Source organism: Belonocnema kinseyi, chromosome 3, assembly GCF_010883055.1.
Source record: "Belonocnema kinseyi isolate 2016_QV_RU_SX_M_011 chromosome 3, B_treatae_v1, whole genome shotgun sequence".
Taxonomy (NCBI): domain Eukaryota; kingdom Metazoa; phylum Arthropoda; class Insecta; order Hymenoptera; family Cynipidae; genus Belonocnema; species Belonocnema kinseyi.
Genome location: NC_046659.1, coordinates 49,099,246 through 49,110,360, shown reverse-complemented (window position 1 = coordinate 49,110,360; position 11,115 = coordinate 49,099,246). Strand labels below are relative to the sequence as shown.

The following is an 11,115-nucleotide window of genomic DNA, read 5'->3' as shown; positions in this document are numbered from 1 at the left end:
ATTTGTAGAGCAAGTAAAGCAGGCTAACCAGAGAAAACACGAAAGAGAGGGGAGGCTGAGGACCGCTGTGACGGTATCGAAGCTTCCACGACGAAACAAAAAGACAGATTAATCTGGTCGGCGGCCACGACTCGTTCGTTAACTTGAAACTCGAATAAGATTTTTTCCTGTAAAGATAGATTTCAAAAGACCAGACTAATAAATCTTGTTAATTCAATTAATTATAAATTTATCAATTTAATTATTTAAAAATACACTTTTATTTAATCCTTTAGTTATAACTTGTTAAGATTTTCATAAGAAGATTTCATCGCTGGAGTTGGGTTTTCAAACCCTTAATTGTGGAAACGGACTTGCTGTTGATTTATTCTTAGAAATTATAGAAAATCTTATTTTTCATACTTTTATTAATTATTCTCTTATTAAATCTAAAATATTTGAACTTTCGCGCGGTAAAAGACTGTCGGCTTGTTACAATGCTGTTTTCGACGAGCGTATCATTGTACAGCCATTTGAATTGCTCATTTCCTCTTTGGAACCTTCCCCCATTGTTACGAGCCGAAAGAGGCCGGTCGTACCCGATTATGCACGAAGCCGAAAAGAGGCAGTTAGCGCGTAATTTCAAATGCCTAAATTCAATGTTTGATACCATTTGCACGGGTAATACCTAAATTTAGAAAGGAAAATATTTCTTTTTTCTTTATGTTGGTAATTAGTAATTCATACTAATTATATATGTATTCTTTACAATATCACATTTTTAGAATTCATGTAGAAAAAAGTGCTAAATAAATCAGAGAGAAAAAATCGAATATAAAACAGAATAGAATTTTATTTCTTCATTCACATACTTACAAAACTTTTACATATACTTCGTAGTTCAATGACAACTTTCATACCAGTGTATCATTATATGACTGTTTCAAAGTTTCTGCTCAAATGAAAATTGTAATAAAGTAACGTTTCGCAATTTCACTAATTCCCTCGTCAGACTAAAATTAAAAAAATTAAATTATTTGAAGAATGATAAAAACCCAAAAATAACATTATAAACACTATTATTAGCTCATTCATATAATTCTCCGCTTATTATTTTTACAATAATGTATTCTGAAATTGCCTAATATTTCCTATTAATAAAAAAGTCATCGACTAATAGTTTAATTTAGAAAGAAAAATATTGCTTTTTTCTTATATTTGTATTGATTGATCCATGCTGATTATATTTATTCTTTAAAATGATTATAAATGAATTTCATTATATTTTTAGAATGAACGTAGAAAACTACTGAAAAAATCAGAGGGCAATCAGTCTGTCTCTTTGAATCATCGCTTAGAAATTTATCATTTCATCTTCGATTACATTCACGCTTGCTTCTTCTTCGAAAAACCTCTTATTATATAAATAAAGACAAAAGTCAACGTTACGAGCCGAAAGAGGCTGGTCGTATCTGGTCATGCACGAAACAGAAAAGCTCCTAGGTCGAGTTGCCGAGTGCCGGCGAATAAGTCATTACTGTAGTTGGCGCGATAAACAAATACTGTCAAGATAGAAGTTTGTGATTATTGTGAAAAAGCTATTTTCAGCAAAAAAAGTTTACGTCGACATTTCCATGAAGTTCATAGTGAAAAATGTGAAACTCCACACAAAGGTTATAAGTGTTTACTTTGTGAAAGAACATTCAGTCAAAAATATAATTTAACCAGACATGAGGAAATGATTCACCAGCAAAAAAATCTCGTATTTCAAATTATCCACATAAGTGTTTACTCTGTGAAAAATCATATAACAGAATATACAATTTAACCAAGCATGAGGACATTATTCACCAGAAAAGAAGTTTTTAAAAATCTTCGGATTCAAAGTAAGTACACAAAATATTCTGGTATTATGTTTTATTGCATACCTCGAATTAAATAAGTTATTCGCAAGTTATTGGCTTTTGAGTAATATTTCGATGGTTCCTTTTGAAGTTAAATATAATTTTGAAAATGCTTATTTTTCAAATAAAAAATAGTCTATCTATATAAAATATGCTCCACGAAGCTGGAATTCTTTTACTTATAGAAATGCAAAAAAGGACATAGCGTGATAAAATTAATGAAATAATCATGTTTAAAATTTTTCAAAAAGTTGACTTGGTTTATTATAACTCTTGGGCGGCGATATAGCTATTATTAATTTTACTTTTGAAATATACAACTATCATTAAATTTAGATAGAGATATTTCACATAGTAAATTTCTACATATGAAATTAAAATATTTCCCATAAATCTAAGCGTATCAATTTGATCTTTAATAGAATGATAAAAGAATGTAACATTATTTAATTTTGTTTGTTTATATTGATACTTAGCAACTGAATACCGCTGCAGAAAAAACGATATCTATATATTTACTGTATTCACGATTGCAATATGTTTAAAGTCTCAACATAATAGTGATACAATTTGTGAACAAACGAACAATGCGAAAATTAATTACAAAAAATATGATTGCGAAAAAACCGAGTACAGTGAATGGAAAAATGGGGGGGGGGGGCTAGTAAAATTTTCCCATTATCTTCAAAAATGTCTTTCTGTAATACATCAGATCTTAAAAACCAAACACTTTAAGTTCTGAATATTTAAAATCAAAAGTTTTGGAGATAAACGGGGCAGGCCCGTTTCTATGTTTCTATTTAGCTCTATAGGTCTCCATTTGCACCTACCCTCTTAATTATCTATTATCATCTCTATATATATTAGTCTCTATTATATATCTATCTCCACCTACATTGTCTGAAATGAAAATTTTCATGAATTTCTAAACTATTTCGTACCCTTTATAACAAAAATGTAAGAAGGGCATGTGAGAGATTTAGTCCAGGTAATAAATAGATCTAAATCCTGCTTATTGCTCTGAAATTTTAATAGGGTTTTAGGTTGCCTTTTAAATGCGGAATGTCCCACCATTCATAACAGTATTGTCGTTATTTCTAAGTTCAGTACGAAGTCTAGACGTGGGATTACATGCATACACTGCAGAATCTTGAAAAATCTACATGATGTTGAAAATCTTTTCAAATTTAAAATTATTTTTGAAATTTTCTAAGAACCAAAAATAAGTGTCCCAGGTCTCTCCCAGATTCTGTCGATATACGTACAATCAGTATAAAACGTTTGTGAAATACTTTTCAACCTCTGACATCCACGTCATTTTCAGGTTTCTTAGATGATTTTTTTTCAATTTTCCAGGTCGAGAAAAATTAATTTAATTATAATTTGAATACTTTTTTAATAATTACAATAGTTGCAAACCATATAAAAAAGTGATGGTTTTCTGCGTACTTTTTCGTTATAACTTAACGCAATTAATAGTCGGTTGCTCTTTTTACACTTTCTTGAGTATTTTTTGGGTTTTACTGATTCCTAAAATAATTTTATTATTTTTAATTTTAAACTGATGAGGGAAATTGTAAAATTATGAAACGTTTACTTTATTACAATGTTTGTTTGAGGAGAAACTTTTGCAACAGAAATATAATAATACACTAGCCTGGAAGTTGTCGTTGACTTTTGTATTAAGTGGCAATACTAAGCAAGTTCAGAATAAATTATTGTGAAAATATTAAGCGGAGAATCGCATGAATTAGCTAATAATAATATCTAAAGTTTTTTTTTGGTTTTATTAATTCCTAAAATAATATTATTATTTTTAATTTTAGTCTGATGCGGGAATTAGTAAAATTATAAAAAGTTACTTTATTACAATGTTTGTTTGAGCAGAAACTTTTGTGATAGGAATATAATAATACACTAGTCTAGAAGTTGTCGTTGACTTTTCATTAATTGGCAATATTAAGCAATTTCAGAATAAATTATTGTAAAAACAATAAGTGGAGAATTGCATGAATGAGCTAATAATAATGTTTATAAAGTTATTTTTGGGTAATGATATACTAGTCTGAAAGTTTTCATTGACTTTTGTCTTAAGAAGCAGTATTAAGCAACTTCAGAATAAAATATTGTAAGAATAATAAGCGGGAAATAGCATGAATGAGCTAAACATGTGAGTTTTTGTGACTACGAAATATCTGTAAAAGTCTTATAAGTGTATACATGGAGAAATAAAATTCTATTCTTTTTTATATTTAATTTTTTGTCTCGCATTTTTTTTGCAGTTTTTGCTACATTCATTCTGAGAATATGATGAAATTCATTTATAATCATTGTAAAGAATGTATATAATTAGCATGAATCAATATTTACAAACATAAGGAAAAAATAAATAGGGTGAGTGACCCAGTGAATGAATACTTAAGGAAATCACTGATTACAACTAGTCCATTTCACGTTATAATAATTGATAATTCTTACAAAACTTTTGAAAATAGATTTTTAAGGGTTCAAATGTCATAATCCGATAAACAAATTTTGTTTTTACCAAAAAGCTTTATAAAAAATAATTAAATAGTGAAAAATTAATGAAAACACCAGTGAATGAACACTGTGAGCCAATGAATGAACAGTAGAGCACCAGTGAATGAACACTATTTTCACTACAAATTAGAATTAGGATTTAGGTATAAAATTACATAGGTACATTACAAAATGAGCAATTAAATCATGTAAAATATTAGAAAGCGTTGCGAAATTCATTAAATATATTATTTCAATAAAAACCACAAGACATTTTATATAAAGAAAGGAGGGAATACAAAAGTTGAACACAGAACTAGGTTAACTTTTCCTAATTTTTTATTGCAATATGTATTTTTAAAATATTTCTATCAGTTCTTTTAACCCTACAAAAAATACAACTTTTCGTTTAAAACTAGATAACTCTTATATAGTGACTACAATAGAAAACTGCGATTTTTAGGATACATAATATTTGTAATACAACACCTTACTATGTTGCTTTAGGTTAAATTAGCAAATACAAATATAAATCACAGTGTTGTAAAAATGGAAATTCTTTAAATATTTATAAATATATATTGACTAGTACGCAGTAGGACTTCCGTTTCCGGCATGAAAGTGTAAAGTAGCGGGCATTGTTGATGCTGAGTTTTTCTGATATTGTGATGAAATTTGAGGTGAGTGGATTGTGGAAGTGTGTGGAAGGGTGTGGAGGTGAGAGATCTAATTGAGGGATTGTGAGATTGCAAAGGGGAGGTAGATATTTTGTAGGATTGAGACAGATTTGTGTGGAAGTTTGTTTGGAGATTTGTGACAGGGTGGGAAGACTGTGTTGACGGATTGGTAGTAGCAGGTAGTAGCAGGGAAGTATAGAAGGCGGGAAAATTTCAATTTGATTAATGGCTAGTGGAGCGAGTATCTCCTCGGAAGAAACAGAATTAGAGCAGGAAGTGTTCAGTATGCCGAAAGAGATAAAGGAAATGAAGGCAAGGGGGAAGTTTAAGACAACTATAGAAAAGGAAAGATTAAGAGAAAAAAGCGTAGGGTCCATAGAAGCATTTATCAAAAGGAAGAGAGGGGAGATGGAAAGCAGTGAAGAGAAGGAAGATATCAGGGCGAGTATAAAATACCAGCAAATGTTTAGATCGCCGCCGGAAAAGCAGAGTTTGGTAGGGAAAAGCGATAACAGGGAGGGTGCTGACGGTCGCGGAGATGTAAATGAAATGTCGATGAAAGAAGAAAGGCTAAAGGAAATTAGAGAAGTGATGATAGAGGTGATGGGGATTTATGAAGAAAAGCAGGAGAGAAGGGGAGAGGAATTAAAGAAGGAAATTAGGCAGAAAATGGCTGAAGTTAAAAAAGAAATAAAAAAATGGGAAGAAATCAGGGAAAAGTTGGACAAGAGGATGGAGTCATTGGAGCAAAAACTAGACAAGCAGGAAGAAGTTAATAATACAAAGGTAGAGGAGATAAGAGGTAGGATGAAGAAGCTTGAAAGCTCTAACGGGAATTACGGTGGGGGCGAGAGTGATAATGTGTAATAGAGTATGGAGAGGAGAGGGGTGGCCAGAGTTATGAAAAAAAGCAGTAGTTATACCAATAGTAAAGAAAGGCAAGGGAGAGGAGATCAAAGATTATAGGGGGGTGACGTTGATGCCAATACTGTATAAAGCATATGTAACTATTTTGTCGGAGAGATTGAAGATAGAAGTTGAAGGAAAGACGATCGAGTCACCAAATCAGACAGGGTTTAGAAAAGGAATGGGGGTAATGGACAACATATATGTTCTGAACTATCTAGTAAATAAGAGAATTAAAAGGCAAAAAGGGGCAATGATAGCAATGTTCGTGGACTTAAAGGCGGCGTTTGACTCATTAGACCGAGGCGAAATAGACAAAGTTATGGTAAAGAAGGGGATAAGAGAGGGTTTAATAACAGACTTGGAAGAAGAAATGAGGAGAAAGGGTTGGGTAGGAGTTAGGATAGGGAAGGAAAAGATATATACACTGGCATACGCAGACGACATAGTGTTGATGGCAGAGGATGAAGAAGGGATGGCGAGATTAATTACAGGATTAGAGAAATACTTAGATGGGAAAAAGCCGAATGTAAATGTAGAAAAGACAAAGATAATGAGGTTTAGAAAAGGAGGAGGAAGGAAGAAAGAATGGTCAGGGAGATGGAAAGGAATAAAGTTAGAAGAAGTCAAAGAGTATAAATATTTGGGATATATCTTGCAGACGAATGGAGATCATACAGCTCATGTAAGAGAAAGGATAAAAAAAAGCAGCAGGGGTGATGAAAGAGATATGGGGAATAGGAAAACGAAGGTTAAAAAAAAATTGGAGAAGGAGAATGTGGTTATTTGATACGCTGGTATGGCCGTTTTTAAGTTATGGAGCGGAGATATGGGGATAGAAAGAAAGGAAAGTTATTGAGAGTTTACAAGAAAGGTATATAAGGTGGACACTATAGGCAGACTGGAGGACGCCAGGATATATGGTGAGAGAAGAAGCGCAAAGGGATAAGTTAAGTATTAGAGCGGGTAAGAGAGCATGGAAATTTGAGACAAAGCTGAGGGAGGGAAAGGGAGGGGATTCGGCGAGAAAGTGTTTGATGGAGGTAGAAGAGAGGAGAGGGAGGGCGATCGAATTAACGAGGAGTGAAGAAGAAAGGAGGGAGTTCTTTAATGATAGAGAAATAGAAGACGGGACTGGAGTAAACTATGAAGAATTGGAAAAAAGGGAGAGGGAAAGACAATTAACAGAAAGATGGGGGGTGGTTGAGGAATCAAAATACAATAAATGGTATAAGATGATAAAAAAGGAAGGGATGCCAAAGTATTTAGAAGAGGGATGGGGAGAGAGAAGGTGGACCAGAATAGCAAAGATTTAGACTGGGAAACGAGGTAAGGGAGAGGATGTACTGGGAAAAAAAAGAAGAGAACAGAATGTGTAGAATATGTGAATGGGAGGAGGAAACATGGGAGCATGTATGGGAAGGATGTAGGAGAGGAATCGAAGATAAAGGAAGCTGGCAAGAAAATGTGGTTAAGATTCTAGGGGAAGATGGATTAGGAGAAGAATGGATGAAGGAGTTGGAGGGTGCTAGAGGAGCGAATGAGGGAGAATGAAAGAATGCATGTGAAAAAGGTAAATGGAGGTATAAAAAAGTGAAAGAAAAATGAAACGGAAGTCGCTTAGATTAGAAGCGTGAAAATTGTAAGTAATGTTAAGGTAAAAGTTAAGTAGACTAAGATGCGTTTGTGTTCTCATGCTCTCTCTCTCTCGCTTGCACTCTCGCTTTCGTTCGCTCGCTCACTCATTTGCTAATAAGTCCTAAATTGCGCTATCGCAGGAAATAGAAATAAGGAACTAGATATAAGACTTTATGTAAATAGTTGTAAATAATTGTATATGTAGAAACGATAAGATTGTAAAAAATATATAGATTTAAACGGAAAGATTGTAAAATATGGAAGTCATGTAAACCCTTAGGGGACACATTATGAATAAAGAAGACTAGTACGCAGTAGTACCTAGCATGAATTAATATTTTTATAGTTAAACAACGTTTTAAAAATGCAAAAAAGCATTAAATTTCTAACCTCGCAAAGATGCCTTATCTTTAATTTAGTTCGTGCGTACTTTTCTGATGTTCTAAGCACAAAAATATACATTTAAACTATAACTATTTATAGTTTATATTTATATTTATAGCTTCGATATTTATAGTCACATCAATTAAAACAAATTTATTTATATGTGACGAAACAACAGCCAGGTCCTCGTCACCTGCTGTTCATTCACTGGACCTGCGGGGTGACAGTTTTGCTCCAATAAATGAACACAGCGTTTGTTCACTGGAACACGGGCAATTTAAAGGTCCTGTACCTGAACACTCATTTATTAATCAAAAAACGTACTTTTTGTGAAAAAACCTTGTGGGAAATCGAATAATAATATCTTACAACTATAACAGCACAACTTTTGATGCAGAAAAGGTCACGAATTTTTTTGTAAAAGCAGTGTAGACAAGCAGTTGCTTAGGCACGTACCTCATAGTGGTCGACGACTTCCTCACCATCACTCACCATAATCAATGATGCTTCACATTCAAGAAATTTTCAAAATTATTTACAAGAATTGACTGCAATGAATTGTATATTAAACTCTTCAAAACTGCTTTAAGATTTCGAATATATAGAAATTCATAAAGACTTTCACTTTGAAAGGTTATATTTATATATTTTTTACATTAGTGTTTATTCACTGGTGACTGTTCAGCCACTGGATCACTCACCCTATTTTCCTTTTTAAATTAAGGTATTACCCGTGCGAATGGTATCAAACATTGAATTTAGGCATTTAGAATTACGCGTCAACTGCCTCTTTTCGGCTTCGTGCAAGATCGGGTACGACCGTCCTCTTTCGGCTCGTAACGATGGGGGATGGTTCCTAAGAGGAAATGAGCAATTCAAATGGCTGTACGATGATCCACTCGTTGTTTTCGAGGCGAAAGCTTCGGCAGAGATGAGGTGGGAGATTTCTGAGCTAATGGAATAAGAGGATGTGAAAAACATGCGCTGACAACTGCGCCCTCTCAGCGGATTACCTAAGAGTTACTTTGAAGGCGCAAGTTGAGCGTTGGTAAATGACGAAAGTTAGCAATTTCTAAAATGATTTACTAATTAAGTTTCTGCTCAATTAGTTGCCACAAAGATATCTTTGTTGCCTATCTGAAAGTTTTGGAAGACTTCGGTAGTCTTCTATTTATATCTCGATCCCCATCAGGAGAAATTAAAGAAATTGTCGATTTTGATGTTTCGCGTTATTCGTAATTTCATGCATGAGTCGATTTTGAAGTTATGTTTTTTAGGTGTGTATAATATGGATATTATTACTATTTTATATATATTATTTATGTTAATATTATATTAATATTAATGACTATTTGACTATTTTTTAATAGAAATAGTTCAATTTTCAACTAAAACAATTAGTTTTCTGCAAAAAAAAATGGTTGAAATTGTTTTTAACAAAATAGCTAAATTTTTAAACAAAAATTAATATATTTATCCAAAAGGCTGAATTGTATACTAAAAAAGAGGCATTTTAAATCAAATCCATAAACTTTGCACAAAAGAAATTTATTTTTCACCAAATCTAATATTTTACACAAAAGTTAGTGTTTAATAATAGTCCTTTAAAATCTCATACTAAATTATTTAAATCACTGGAAAATTCCTTGGAATCTATTAAAATATCCTAACATATATCAAATCCTTTAAAATCTCATATTAAATTACTGTAATCAAATGAGAATTCCTTGGAACCTTTTAAAATAGAAACTCTTTAATAGCTCTCACTTCTGTAGCCCTTCCGAGAATGGACGCCGCGCCGCATGTAGGTGTAACAGGTACTGCGCGGGGTGCGCGGGATCTGCGGCTGTCACTCAGGAGAGCAGTCAGGCGTGAACAAACAAAAACGGAGCAGGCTATAATAAGTTAGTTGCCACCCACCGTCAGCCCCGAAATCGGCGCTATAGAAGAGTTCCACTGTACTGTTAAATATTTCGAAACCTTCGAAATATTTTGAAACACCTTGATATCTTTTTAAGATGTATAAGGTACTTTGGAGTTTTTTTAAACAACCCTGCTATAATTGCTAAAATTCTTTGAAATCCCTTTAAATTATAAAAATGAATTGAAAATTCATTGACATCTTTTTAAACATCCTTAAATATTTCAAATCCTTAAAAATCTTTTGAAATCTCTTGAAAATTCCTTGAAAATTTAAAAATACCTTAAAATATTTCAAATCTTTTACAATATGATACTACATTATTGAAATCAATTGAAAATTCCTTGTAATCTCCTAAAATATCCTAAAATATAATAAATCTTGCAAACTCTCATATTAAATTACCTTAATCAAATGAAAATTCCTTACAACATTTTGAAATACTCTCAAACATTGCAATACCTTCAAAATATTTTGACCTACCTTGGCCTTTTTTTAAAGATTTTAAAAGTATTTCTTTAAAATTCTTTGAAATTCCTTAAAATTATAAAAATAAGATGAAAATTCCTTAACATCTTTTAAAACATCCTCAAATATTCACAATCTGTTGAAATCTTAAAAAAAAATTAAAGCCCTTGAACATTCCTTGCAATTTAAAAAATACCCTGAAATATTTGAAATCCTTTAAAATCTCAAATGAAATTACTGTAATCAATTAAAAATTCCTTGGAAAATTTTCAAATACTCTCAAGTATTTCGAAACCTTCAAAATCTTTTGAAACACCTTGACTCTGCTAAAATTGTTTAAATTATTTGAAATTCCTTTAAATTATAAAAATAAATCAAAACTTCCTTGGCATCTTTTAAAAAATCCCCAAATATTGAAAAACCTTAAAAATCCTTTGAAATCTCTTAAAATTTTTAAAAGATTCAGACTGAAATTTAGAAAAAAGAAAAATTTCAAAGCGTTAAATATTGAAATGTTTGTAGATTAGAGTTTTGAAAATGGAATCAATACAAATTCAAAACTTTCGAAATCTTATTTTCTACTATGAAATATAAGTAATTTTCAACTCGATGGAATTCAAGTCTTCAAAATTTCAATTGTAAACTTAAAATTTTATTTACAAAAAATTATTAATCATAAATCAATTGAAAGCGTTCAAAATTTAAAAGTATGTTTAAA

General features: G+C 31.8%; 1 protein-coding gene across 2 annotated transcripts in view; it reads left to right on the top strand.

Annotated features, from left to right (window-relative positions):
• The window catches only part of LOC117170117 (alpha-tocopherol transfer protein-like), a 338,103-nt gene that overhangs the window by 207,353 nt on the left and 119,635 nt on the right, over positions 1 to 11,115 (top strand). The gene's annotated exons all lie outside the window — the stretch shown is intronic.